The sequence below is a fragment of the Ambystoma mexicanum genome, chromosome 5p (genome assembly GCF_040938575.1).
Source record: "Ambystoma mexicanum isolate Mex_15411 chromosome 5p, UKY_AmexF1_1, whole genome shotgun sequence".
NCBI classification, from domain to species: Eukaryota; Metazoa; Chordata; class Amphibia; order Caudata; family Ambystomatidae; genus Ambystoma; species Ambystoma mexicanum.
The window spans coordinates 946,208,377-946,222,815 of record NC_090930.1 but is presented as its reverse complement, the minus strand read 5'-3'; the positions used below and the strand labels follow the sequence as shown (position 1 = coordinate 946,222,815).

Below are 14,439 nucleotides of genomic sequence, written 5' to 3'. Positions count from 1 at the left end.
AAGGTATACTGGATTAGACTGATTTTTATCTGTACTCCAACATAAAGTTATTGTTATGTCTGTCTGAAGTCAGCCAGATCTATTGTATTAGAAGAATAAAAGAAATTGTAACCAGTGCCCTAGCATCCCAAAAGGTACATGCATGCCGGAAGAAGGACCAACTCTTTCGTTCAGTGCGTCTCCTTCCCATTGTGTTAGTGGAAGAAGCCATGTACTGCCCTCTACATTTTCTAGCCCATCTCCTCCTAGTTTTTATGAATGGGTCTATTCACCAATGTATTCCTCGGCCAATGAGTTTGTGGGCGACTAGGAAGGCTGCAAGGCGACACTGTTTGGTTTGCAGTTCATGTCTTCTCTGCTGAGCCAGATATGTTATGGGATATGTAATCAGGGCTTGGAGTCTACACATTTGGACAGTGAATTTTGTAATAAACAAGACTGGAATAGTTTAATTTAGGACTGGAAAGTCCGCCATTTCACTCAAGAAGCTTTCATCAATAAACTCTTTTTTAGCATGCTAAAGATGTAGTGTTTCATCTCCCCAGTAAACTCTACTACCTCAAAACAGGCCATATGTACTTTTCACTAATCATCCAGAATGCACCAGATTGATCTAAAGGGATACCTGGAAACGGGGTATATACTTTTCAGCATTACCTTTACCACAATGAACAAAACGGATCTACTGGAAATCTTGGAATAGGAATCTGTTAGTTTGCATTCGCATGTTTTTAGTGATAATTTGAGAAAGATCAACAGTACAATCAAAATACTCCTCATCTTCAAATGTCCCCTGCATAATATACAGTATTGTTAAGGAGTAGTAAAGCAAAACATACAACACCTTCACAGCCCCCCCTTATGTCTTTACTACACAGCATATCATTCCCATCACAGGAGGTGTTGTGAATGTTTTTCTGGTCTCCTAGCGGGCATCTAAGTCAGCCTTATCCATCCAGCTAGCAATTAATCCATGCATACAGTGCATACTGGGATGCTAGGAGCAGCCTAGCACCCTCAATTTGTTTGGCATGTGTAATCTAAATTAGTGTGCTCTACATACGTTACAAAGCAGTTCCATCTTTAATAAAAGTGAACTTTGCATCGTCTGACACAGGACATTTTTTCAGATTAAAAAGGTCCACATTTGTAACATCCAGTCTTCTACTTATGGTATACTTGATATATTCCAGTGGGATGCAAGGCCAATTTTGCCCATTAAAAACATTTGCTTTATAGGTCGTTTTCGTAGCCAAATCATCTGATCATCTACTGTGCCAATCAAACATAGCTCTAAGTAGCATGTGACTTTGCATCCAACCATCTTATTTATTACTTCTGTACATTTTTTCCCAATATTTTTCCATTTTGGGGCAATACCACCATACATGCAGATAGGTGCCAGCCCCTCTACATCCACGCCAACATAGCTGCATCTATCCTGTATGTTATTATTTGCTAGAATTTGTCCCTTCTCCCCAAGGAGGAGCCTCCCCCCTGTGAGACTAGGGAGGTGAGACTGCTCCCTAATACCCTTCCCTAGGGTTAGAGGCAAGTGGGACCTCACCAGGAGTAACCCTCCCCCCCCCCTTTGGGTACAATGATCCTGTGAGGAACTCCCTAGAAGACCTTCATAAAATAACATCTTAAAACCTTATTGGGGGGAAATGTATGAGAAAGAAAACCATTGTGTTATTTCCAACTGGAAGTAGAAAAACTCCCTTTAAATTCCCATTCCACTGGGACGAATAAGAGGGCGTATAGGGGCGAAAAGAATCTGCAGAAGACTCAGAGAAAGGAACAAAGGCTTGCGCAGGGAAAGCCCCACGGCTACAAGTCCAAAATGGCGAGGAGCCTGGAGAAGCGAGGAGAGTGCCCACGAGTTACAAAAAGGCTCGAGCACTGACTGTAGAAAGAAGCAGAGGCAAGACACGCAGCATCCTGCAATCATAAGAGGGCAAAAAGTGACAATACGTGCTACAGCCAGTAGCGAGGAAGCCAGTAGGGTGTGTAGCTGGGCGCGTGGCATCCCAAGTCAGAATGAACAAGCCTGAGAGTGGTGGTGTGACCACCAGAAGTTTGTGGTTGACCGAGGGTCCTCACAACAACTTCTAAACCATTCTGCAACAACTGACACGTAACAAGCCAGTGTACCAAATACTGTACAGCCGTCCAAGTTGACAATACTGAAGAGAAGGTGGTGAAGGCCACAGGATACCACATCAGAGCGAGAGCGAACCGACCCTCAACAACCGAAAACCCTGGTGATGGCCCTGAGAACAGAAGGTAATGGGGACAGCGGGAGACCCGTGGAGTGAATGAGAATCATTATTGGAATGCTCATACTAGTCAGTCAAGAGAAAGATAATATAACAATACCAGAAAGAGTGAATGATGAGCAGTATAGAATGTACATGCTCGTCTCAGTCAAGAGAAAAATATTGTAACTTCAGTACACAGAGGAGTGAATGAGAAATATTCTGAGAGTGACCAAATTTGTATCAGTCAAGACTAAGGAGGCCTAATCAAAGTAGAGGGCTAAGTGATTAAAGAGAAGCCTGAGAACAAAGTGGATATAGTAAACATATTTTAAGGCAAAGAAATGAAAGAAAAGAAAGATTGTTAACTGTTCAGAAAGAAACCTTCTAAAGTTTACCAGTGGGAAGAGAAAAGAAAAACTCTTAGTAGAGGAAAGAAAAAGAAGAAACCAAAGCCCAATACAACAATGAATTAACTGATAAAAACAGTCACCAGAGACTATCTGAAGATGAATTATTGAAAGTTTGGTGAGAAACCAACGAGCCTCAGGAGAAGGAAGACATTCTCCTGACTTTAAGATAGTGGTAGGGTCAGACAGGCTTAGAGTTGGGTGGTGGACAGCTTAATTTCTAGATCTTGTAGGGGAGGCATGGTATTGCAAGCAGAGACTGGTTTTTGAATGTGTGTGGCTTATTTGTCAGACCACTGCAGGACCACTTTGACTCAAAGGTTCACTGTTACTTTCACTCTTCCCTCCTTTAGGAATTAATCTTCTTCTTTTTACTGTTCATTCACTTTCTCGCTTTAAACAAAGTACCTTTTCACAGAGGCTTTCGAGTTGGTACTTCCTTTCACTGGACCACTCTGTTACTTGGTATTGCTGATTTTCCAGCTATTCTTTACATCAAAGTTCACTCACAGGTCTGCCTACTTCACGTCCCATCCACACGAGTGTATCCTTCACTTGCGATATGTTTCAATTTCAAACTTTAACACACACGGTCTCTCAGGTCGCTTGCCAACTCACCGGCTGTGTGCATCTTTTTCTGGGATTTGCGATTTAATTTCAGGCGTCAAGGTTAGTACCACAGCTTTGGCCTTGCCTCCCCAACTCTGCCGTTCACCCGAGAGGCTTGCTGGCGTCCTTGAAACACAATGCAGCCTTCACTTGTGTGGTTTGGTCTTCTCCACGATTCTCTAGCGGCCTTTAGGAGGCAACGATCTCCAGTAGGGAAGCCTTGGGGCTTTACACCCATAGCTCTTGTCCCTTGGTCCCTCGCTCTGCTCCAGTAGGTTTGCCTTTGTCTAGGAAGCCCTGCTCGTTCTTGTGTTCTGCCTTGCTGAGAGGGTCTCTTTGATTTCTGCCTTTTATTTGTGTTAGGAGAGCTAATTGGTATTCGGTGTATGCATTTAGGATTAAGTGTCTGACTTTGCCTGACCCGATTTAGCGGGACATGGCCTGTACGAGGTGTGCAAGTCAGTGTTGTTATTCTCAGTCACCCTCTTCCTCGGCCGAGTGTTTGTGTAAAAGGGGTGTGGGGGGGGTTGGGACCTTGGAGCATTCTTGGCAGGATAGCTCAGAGGCAACACATCCCCTAGGAAGCAAGATGATGCGGAGCAACACAGGTTTGATCCCCAGGTCTGCGCTTGGGTATTAAGCATGTTTATAAATAACCAATTACAATTCTAAAACATAGGATGGGTTGGATAAACAAAATAAGGGTGAATACTGCGTCTCGTCATCGGCTATCTCACCCCCACTTGCAGAGAGAGAGAGAGAGAGAGAGAGAGAGAGAGAGAGAGAGAGAAAGAAAACACACTTAATTCTATCTGGTGTTATATAATATCCTTCTATAAATTAATATGCATGCTCTGAATGCCAAGCACTGATGAATTTTTGTTTTTAAGTACAACCAAATCTTATTCCATTTGTTTTGTGAGATATAAGACACTTCTTGTAGGCCCTTTTTCCATGCCAATACAAATATTGGTACACAATCTCCTACCTCGTCATAGAAGTGGTATTTATAGATTTTGGAGATGAGGCCCTTTTTTGTTTTGGAGTGGTCTTTGCCTGGAATTCCAAAGATATCCTTACATTCTTCAAATGATCTAAAACACTCTTCCTGATATAGCTGACTAAAGCCGGGACGTGGCCAAGCGGGGAACAATGCAGACATGCTTGCAATAGGCTTCCGGGGAAAGCACCTTATGATCACCGCAATTTGCCCTTAATCTGCTTGCACAACTCCCCGGATGGAAGGGGGAACACTGGCGGATCGGAGCTGACATTAGAAACTCATGACTTTGCCTTGAAAATGCTGCGCACAAGCTCGCAAGTCCTCTGGTTTTGGCCCAAGGTGGTGCAGGCAGTGTGAGCCCTGGCGAGGCTGTTGGGCGAGCTAAGCGACGTGCAGGGCTCCAGTGGCAGAGCTTTGATCCTAGCGGTGAACACTGCCTGCTGGTGTGGGGGCTCTGGCTTGGTGCGGCAAACAACTTCTTTTTTACAGCATTAGGATTTTGCATTAGTTTCTTGATCTATGTTCAGCTGTATTAAAATATCCTTACAGTTTCGCTTCCATTTACTTAGAAGGGTATCAGTACCTGAATCTATTGGACCATTTAAGATCCTAAATTAAGGCAAGCTATCCACTCCTACCACCTTTCTGTGCAAGTTTAATGTATTCATGCAGTGACAAATGTGGATTTACTTTTGACTTTCTTTATGTTAGGAAAGTGCTTAGTTATATTTTTAGTATGTTTTTCCTTTTGGTTTTTGTAGCGGATTATGTGTTGGTCTGTACCAGTCGCATCATTGTGGGGGACACTTGCTTGGGTCTACTCGGTCACGCTAGGATCCATAACCTGCTTTGGACAGCCAGTCCCGGGAGAAATCTGAAATGGGAACTGCTGAACTATGATGATTCACTAGGTGTCACTTCTCCCCAGCAGGGATCCCCTTCTCATGAGCATAGGGAGGTGAGGCTGATACACATTAGTCCCCCTAGGGGTGGTTTAATGCTGGAGGACCTCTTGTGGAGGGGACTCCCTTACTGGGGAGATGGATGACCACCTAGGTGATGGACTGCACAACACCTGAACCCAAACCTACCCGAAACATCTAGCACCTGTTTATCCCTCCTGACTGACACAACCATATGCTATTGTAACATCAGGTCAGTTTCAACAAATGAGAGGAAGATCATTGAGTATGTAAAATGTAACACCATGTCGGTTTCATCAACTGAGATGAAGATCGTCCGAGAAGCAAAGGTTAACGCCAATGCAAGTACTGAGAAGAGGTTGCCACAAGGAGCCATGACAAGTGACTCATGGAACGAGAGAAAATGTACTAGTGCTCTGCGAGGCAGTGGCTACCAAAACAACAAAGGACTGAGTGAAGGAGAGTACCGTCCTGGATGCAGGCCAGCTGAGAAAGAAAACAACACGGGAAGCGGTCCACCCTGGGGAAGCCGAAAGCAGTCATCGGCTTGAGACGAGAAGCAGGCGGCTAGAGTCCTTTGCCCGGTGGAGTGGAGATGGTCAGGAACGTGGCTGGAGGCTGGGGAGCGGTGGCGCGACTTTATGATGGCGGACCACACAGCCCTGCAACAGTGCCTACACCACTGGCCTGGCGAGCAGGGACAAAGAACGTGGAGCAGGAGCCGCGGAGACCAGGAAGGCCTGCGCAATGCTCCTGAATGGAGCAAGACCCCAGGAAGAGCTGGCAGATGTCTCGAAGCTAACGAATGTAACAGGTCTAACGTGGGAATTGGTAGGGGGCATAAAGCTTGAGAATACATAAGTAAATTGAAAATACTAAATATGAGTTAATCGAACTTGAGGATACAAGTCATCTTCCTCATGGCAGTACTTTGCAGGAGAGTGAACCGGGTGGGACTAGCGAAAAGGCAAGGAAATTGAGGTTTTGGAACCCAAATAAGAGAAGGATCTGGGACCCAAGCAATTCCAACTAAATACCAGAGGAAGTCGCCCTTCAGACAGTGGCAGAGAAGTCCACTGGCCAGGAGGGAATGTTCTGGTACCCTGTCCATCGCAGACCCTGGGGAAGGGGACCCCAACAAAGAGAGATTAAAGCAGAGAGGAAATCTTCCTGTTCATAGTGGTGGAGATAAGTCCACGAATCACAAGAGATGGATCTAGCATCATAGGAAGATTTGGGACATTGTTGACAGCAAGCTTCCAAGGCAAAGCGTGTATAAATCTGAAAGCAACGAATATGCAGTAATACCAGGAGAAAGGGAGTCCTTCTCCAGGAGATTGGATAAAGACTGTTGTTTTGAAACCTGCAAATTGGGGGTAGGGAGTCCTTCCCCATGGTGTTTCTTTGAAGGAACATTTTACACGCTTTTCTTGATTTGTTTCGGTTGTAAATAACCTTTCAAATTCAAAAATAGAGAAGATATGAGATAAATTTACAATGCATACATTAAAAGAAAGAGAAAGTAGAGTTATTTTCATCACAGCTTACTGTTTCTTGCAATGTTAAAATTGAAGGTTATCTTTCCAATAAAAGTTGCAACACACAATTTAAAATCATTTCCATTATACAGTAAATAAAAGCTCATCATAGGATGATTAAAGGAAGGAGCAGGAAGCTTGTTTGATATATAGAACTGGTGTTACGCATATTAACTTGCAGGGGGATCTATAAAAAGCAGACATATGTCAACAGAGAAGGGGGGAAAAGATTCTTATTATGCACATTTTCATCAGAGATCCTTTAAAATTAACAGTAGATATTAACAATACTATGCAAAATAACAATATAGCTTATAATACAGCCTTCCGGGAATCACATTGTTTAAGAGTTGAGTTGCCTGTGCACAGTACTTAAGTGTATTATGTACATTATAACAATTCTACATTAGTTCAGCAACTTTAGAAGCACCAATATAATTACGAGACGCTCATTGCACCCATTTTTCGGCAAGGATTATTTCTAAGTGCCATTTCTCACAATCATAGAGATTCTTTATTTACATTTGTGTGTGTGTGAACTCGGATCTTGACAATTAATAGATTAAATAAGTGTTTATCTAGTCATCTGGGAGTTCCCATTCACTTTTCCCCAGTACTTATTTGCCTCGTAGGGCTGGGTTCTAATTGGATGTTCAACTGTAGAGGGTAATTTATTATTACAAAATTAGTTTTAACTCAAGGAAATTGTGTTCCATGTGAATTTTCAACCGTAAAAGGTAATTTATAGTTGCAAGATTTATGGAAATATGATTTGCATTAAAGATCATAGACCACATTTGTTTTTGTGATGATATAGAAAATACATGGAAATACTTGTAAAAGTATTATTTTCTTAGTGATAATAGGTTAGTACATTCAACAAATAAATGTTCCAGGGTTTCAGTTTGGTTTGGGAGGTTACAAGATCTGCACGATTTGTCATATCGCGGTTTTTGATCGAGACGCTCTCGGAGCTTTAGTGGGCCATGAATTGAAGCACAGTCTCATTGAATGGGAAGAGTATTTCTGGTCTGGAAATTTAATAAGATATTTCGGCAGCTAGTGAAGCGATTTTATTTTGAATTTGCCATAAATATTTTATATTGATTTGCATTTGTCCCAAGTTGAGGCACAGTCAGAGAGCAATCGTTTTTTCTTGGCATGATCAGGGTTGTCTATGAGCAGGTGGTGTTCGATATCTGTATTCTCCATGGTTGTGATGCAATAGCTTTTCCAAGTTTCTAGTGATTTTGTCTTGTTTGCTTTCAAGGACGCAAGCAAGAGCTGGAACCAAGCTAGATGGAAGAATTCGGTTCAATAAGCATTTTCTGAATAGGATTAAGGAATGCCAAGCTACAATAGCGTTGAGAGATGCTAATACAAGTTCGTAGCAAATCATTTTGATGGGCATACTCTTTGGCAATGATAGGATCTTTTTCCAATATAGTCCTTGTAGATGGTCCCATTTTGGGTGGTTCTCTGGTAGTTTAGCTTGCGCGCCATATGTAACGACAGGTACAACTTTAAGTTTGTAAAAGTTTGACAGGTAAGCAAGAGAATTTTCCATACTTTCTTTGTATTCTTTTTCCTTGGGATGTCAAGGTTTCTTTTTTGTGTTTTAATTCTTTTATATGGTGCATCTAGTGGGTTATTAATATTTTATCCAAGATATTTAAATTCATAGATGATATCAAGTGGGAGCCTGCCAATTGCCCACTTAAAGGTTCACTTTGATTTGCCCTTCTCAGGGTGCATTATATTTGATTTGTGTGTGTCAATCGTTGGGCCCTTTGCCAATGCAAAGCTCTCTAGCGCGCTTCATTTTCTCTGGTGGCCTTTTGGAGTGTGGTCAACTAGGACAAAGTCATCGACATAGAGAAGCCAAGACAAAGGAGATTTACCAACTTTAGGTAGAAATGATATAGGAAATTCTAAAAGTATATTTGTCTCTGATGTAGATGTTGAATAATGCAGAGGCTAGGATGCACCCTTGTTTGAGTCCACAATATATAGGGATGGACTTAGATAATAGACCTTCTTGATTTTGGTTTACTTTAATTGAGGTGTTAGAGTAAAACTGATATCATAGGTTTAGAATGAAAGGTGGGCAGTCCGCTTTCATTAGTTTGCTCCACATTTGATCTCTTGGAATGGAGTCGAAAGCTTCCTTAGTCTATGAATGCTAGGTATATAGGTTTTTTTAGTTAATGAAACTTGCTTTTTTTTAGCTGAAAGAGTAAGGAAGTTGACCGATGTACCCAGGCCTTTTACAAAGCCTGATTCATATACATTCATGAGTGATGTTGCTTCAAGCCATTTAATCAATTCTCTCAATACCAGACGAGCAAACATTTTGCTCGGGATGTCCAGTAAAGCAATTGGGCGGTAATGGGGTCCTTTCGATTGCCCTAAGGATGGATTGTTTCCATGAAGGAGGGATCAATCCAGTCAGTAAGATCTTTCGGAATATTATGTCTAGAATGGTAGCCCACTAGTCGGGATGGGCATTGAGAGTAGCATTAGACAGACCATCCGGGCAAGGGGCTCTAGAAGCACTTTGATCATGTTAACATCATGCTAATCAAGAAACTAAGACTAACATGCAGAGGTAGTTTTTGTACAGCGAAGGGGTGATGGTAGGGAGAGAACTCCACAAACAATGTTGAGAAATGGGCAATTCAGGCTTGTTCACTGGCGTTGTTGGTGCCATCTTTGAGTAAGCCCCAAATTTGGGCACTCGATTTGGCAGCCATAGCCGCCAACATCCGTTCACCATCCTTTTGCATGTTTAATATTTTATATTGCTTAAGAGCATTTCCGTTAGTAGTACAGATTTGAGAGGTTTTTAATCTTCTTGCTATGGGACTATCCAATTTAATGCTTTTGAGCTCTTTTCGGAGGTGGGCTTTTGTGGTGTGAATAACAGGATTGTACGTGTGTTTGTGAATGAATGTCGGCTGAAAACCACTGAGATTTGTCGAGAAAGAGGTGCAAGCTTTCTGTATAGGGTAGGTTTACATGTGTATGTCAGTTGGTAAGATCATGATGTTGACGATTCAAGAGGGTAGCAAGCTTGGATGTTGTCCATTTTACTCTCTCACCTCTAGGATTTAGATAGTAGGTTTATAATATTCTTGTTGTGTGTTCTAATTGTGACCATGTGACTTCTAGTATGTTATGTTAGGGGAGGATAGCTTAAGGGCAATGTGCTTGCCTTGGAAGCAAGACAACACGCAGCAACACAGGTTCAATCCCCGGGTCCGCACTTAGAAACCTCAGGGTATTAAGCGTGTTATAAATATCATATCATGGTCACTATCTGTTGTTGGGGTTACTTCAAGATTTTGAATTTTATTAATGGAACATGTGGAAATAAAGACATAGTCCAATATGGCAAACAAGGACTCTATTCCACGTTGGAGCAGGTGAAATATCGCCTTCAATAGTTACATTTAACATGATGAAATTCCTTTCACTCATTCGATTTAACCACCTAGCCGCTTTGTCTGAAAACACACAATCATTCAGGGGAATGCATGGGAATGCATCTGATGTTTAGCTCTCCAACAATTGTTGTCCAAATAGCCATTTCATGTGTAATCAAGTCCAGCATTTAATTTACCAGGTCAAAGAATTCATCATCCGTGATGGCCACTGGGTTCCAATACAGGTTCTGTCTGAATGAAGGCCAAGGGGAAACGGGATTTGATGAGGATAATTTTGTTAGTTGGATACAAGAGTAAGGTGATGCCCATGACAGTAGTGTACTGCTTAAATCCAGTTTTATAGCTGTTGGCATCCCTGCAGAGCGTCTCCCTTTCGACTGTTTAATGGCAGGTACCCAGGAAGTCTCATAATTGGGCCATATGGGTTCAGTGGTTATGCAAGTTTCCTCCAGTGCAAGGATATCAAATTCGGCTAGTGTATGCTTTTCATTGTGTCGCGTCAAATGTTTAAAGCCTCTAGTTTTCCATATAGCCATCCTGAGGTTCTGCTTCAATATTGGTTCCTGGCATTAGTAATTTTTACCATGGTTTGTTTAATTAATGGCTTTTATAAGCCACAACCATGATTGTTGCCCTGCGTCTCGAGGTGCATCTTTAAAATAGACTTCACATTTTAAGTGACCTTGGTTCCCTTCACAATTGATAAAAAGGGGTTCAAATGTGTGAGCTTGTGAGGAGTCGGTTATAGCAAACCTAGGATTAGATTTCTCTCTCGCTCTTGGTGTGTTTATTATTTTCTTTATATATAAATGAAATCCATAGTGTTGGTTAAAGAATTGATTTGGAATACAAAGGATAAACAATCTGTGATGGTATAAAACTCACTGTATCGATCTTTGTGTTAATGAATGTGATATGTTGAATATTTAGCGACTGTATGTATTTCAAATTTGTTATGGCCTTGAACACGGTTAGCAATGTTTGATTCGGAAATGGATCACCTCTTTGCCTATCATTAATTGTTAGCATTAACATATGTGATTGTTTAAGTGAAGAATTTCTGGTGTCGGTGTCGTTTCTAGCGGTACAACTTGGAGATTTGGAATTACTCTTTTTGAGGGGAGTGTGACCGCCCCCTGGTTGGAGGAGACGATAGTCTCTCCATTTGGAATGGGGCAAAATTGAATGTGTTCTCTGTTGGCAGGGATGTTAGCCTGACTAATAAATTGATTGGATGTTCGACAACTTTTTTGCTCCATAGTCAAAAAATATGGGCCGTCGTCATGAGGATCCACCTTTTTCCTATATCGGTGTCTGTAGGTGGTGGGTGGTTGAAGGAATCTTGTACTTCACTTCATTGTGGAAGGGAAGAGATGGAATAGGTTGATTATTTCATTTGTTTTTTATATTCCTCGTCCTACGGTTCACTTATGGGAAGTAACCGGTCATACGCATATAGTGGGAGGGTTTTGTATTTGAATTTCGCCTTTGGATTTCATTTGCTCATTTAGAGGAATTTGGGCAGTTTTAGGTTGGGCATTAGATGTTGCTATGCGTGTTGGTGTGGTCAATGATTCAATACATTTTTTAGATTTGCTGGTCTAAATGCTAAAGGTTGATTCTTGTTGTTTTTGTTTTTTTTCCTTGCGTTTTTGTGGCTGGAAAACATCAAATAATAGTTCCTGCCCTTGTTCTGGTTCGGTGACATCTATTATACTTGAAAAACATGTTGGATCAAGTTGTATAACAGTGTCATTTTGAACCATAATTTCAGGTGGCCCACTTGTCTGAGAACCTACCCCGATTGTCCTAAGGGGCTTAATCACCACTCCAGCGGCATCACGTTGAGAAGTGCCTGGAACCGGAATTTGAGTTATTTTTAGACATACATGATCATGATGGCCAACCAGTCTACTTTGGATGATAGATTTAGTAGAGTGGTTTGTAGGTCTGTTTTTTTTTCTTCTAGTGTGTCACAAATTTTAGTTGGACAATAAATCCCTGTATTGATGGCAGTTAAATTGGTTTCATACAAAAGGTTAGGTGGATGGGTTAGCCCAAATGAGGGTCTCGGGATAGGTTTTACAAAAGACTATGTGGGGGGATGAAACAGAATAATTAAAAGTTGAATTGGAAGATTCAGGATATAAAATGGGTGAATGCGATACATTTAGAGGAGGCTTACTTGTAAGGTCCTCTACTTGAGCTTCACAAATTGTGTGCTTAGCATTTGAAAATTGTAAAATGGTGCCAGCAGTTAACTCAGTAGGCTTGTTGCATGAGATCAAGGCTTCATTTGTAATGGACTGCGCTTGAGATTTTGGAGGCATCATTGGGGCCTGCATTGTATTTCTTTTACAATTTGCGAATAAAGAATTGGTTGTTGTGTGTTATCAGTTGTGTGAATTATTGCCTTGGTGACTAGCGGTGACGGAATTTGCAATGCATTTTGAGCAATCATAATTATGTCTTCCTGATGATTACGGTCATGCTGGCTCCTCTGTGTAGGACAGGCTAATAGTTCAGCGTCAGTTACGTGTTGGTCGACGTTCGTGGCTGGCATGGAATTAAGTACAATTGAATGCGGGTGAGCTTGCAATGAGTTTGATTGTTCAGTAGTCCTATTCGGTTGCCTAGATGCGGTAGCAAGCATACTACGCTTGCCAGATTGGCAAAACTGTCTGTCACCCGTTAACGATTTCAAGCGCTGGATTTTGTTTTTTCTGGGTCTATTGCTAGGCTTTGTTTCTATATCAGGTTCCTGGCTTGTGGCTGTAGAAGGCTCTGTTGATTGATCAGCAAACATATTACCTCCATGTTGAGGTATTGCTGTTAGGTTATAGAGTGGCATTTTGTTTTAACCTTCTAGGATTGAGATTGCTGCTTGCTGCTCATCTGAACAGCACTCTCAAAGCACTCCCACAATGCTTGCGCACACCAGAGTATATGTAGTAGTTCTAGGTAAAGGGGCGGGGTTTAGCGTTCCGCATACACAATCAGCAATAGTCACAATATGCAGAAGGAAACGTGCTGCTAGGATTGCTGAGTCAGAGTAGTCCAATGGTAAGCACACCAGAGCATGATCCAGAGCTGGACACAGCCAAACAGCACTCTCAAAGCACTCCCACAATGCAAAGGAACATTTTGGTTAAGCAACAATCCAGAAGCAGAAGAAAGGAGCAACTCTCCTTAAAGAAGGAACTTTGTTAGTTTACTCTTTAGTTTCAGAGTGTGACGATAGAAGTCGGTTTTTGAGACGGGACAGTTTTTTTCTTTGATGGACATCTTAACGGACCCTTTTAGTATTAAAGGCAGGGAAACCCCTCTTACAAGTTAGGGATAGCAAGGACTTCTTTTCCATTTCCCTAAATAAGTCTATAACCAAAATTATGCCGCCTCTGTCAGTCTTCTTCTTCAACAAACTTACAGCGGTCAATCACTGTGAATGCCTAGGATCTTAATTCACTGATTAAGAAGAAATATATATTCCAAAGAATGTCAGTCTTAGAAGCGGGTATAATACTCATACAAGAAACTCTGGTTGCTGAACCCTGGTAATGCACCAAATGATATCCTACTGGATATTTTGCAAGTCGTGATCTCAAAAAGCAAGGGGTTTGATCCATATGGGGACTGCTATCAAAGAATATTTTTAGGGAAAGTGAAGGGAGGGAGTTTACTGCTTACGACTTTGGTCAATGGCAGCAAAATCCCTCTGGGTGTACATCTATGGCCCAAATGAGGGACAAGACACCTTTTTGGCTTCACGTCTACACTCTCAAGGGTACTGGTAGGGTTAGCTGAGGGGAGGTCATAATTGGGGGCAATTTGAATTGTGTGGTCAACCCTGTAGAGGAAAAGGCCATACCACTATTGCATAACGATAGGCGAAATTTTGAGGCTTTGACAGAACTCGATCATTGAAGTTTGAAAGTTCTTTCAACCCGGGGAACGCGACTACAGTTTTTATTACACAGTGCACAAAGGGTTTTCGAGACTTGACATGGTTTCACTCTACAACACTCTGATCCTGGATACTATAACGATTGAAATACTTCTAAGAACCCGTTCAGACCACTCCCCAGTAAAAGATATAGATTTGGGAATAACACTTCCAACAGTCGAGACTGGACGACTTCATCCTGCAGGACTTAGCAAACGGGGCACACATTCTAAACACAATACGACCTATTTTGCAGAAACAGACATGGGGGAATTAGATTTCCGGATGGTGTGGGATGCGGGAGAGGCA

The 14,439-nt window shown here is 41.9% G+C and overlaps 1 protein-coding gene across 1 annotated transcript in view; it reads left to right on the top strand.

Moving 5' to 3' along the window:
- Window positions 1-14,439, top strand: part of NDUFV2 (NADH:ubiquinone oxidoreductase core subunit V2) — a 359,438-nt gene that overhangs the window by 151,589 nt on the left and 193,410 nt on the right. The window lies entirely within an intron of this gene.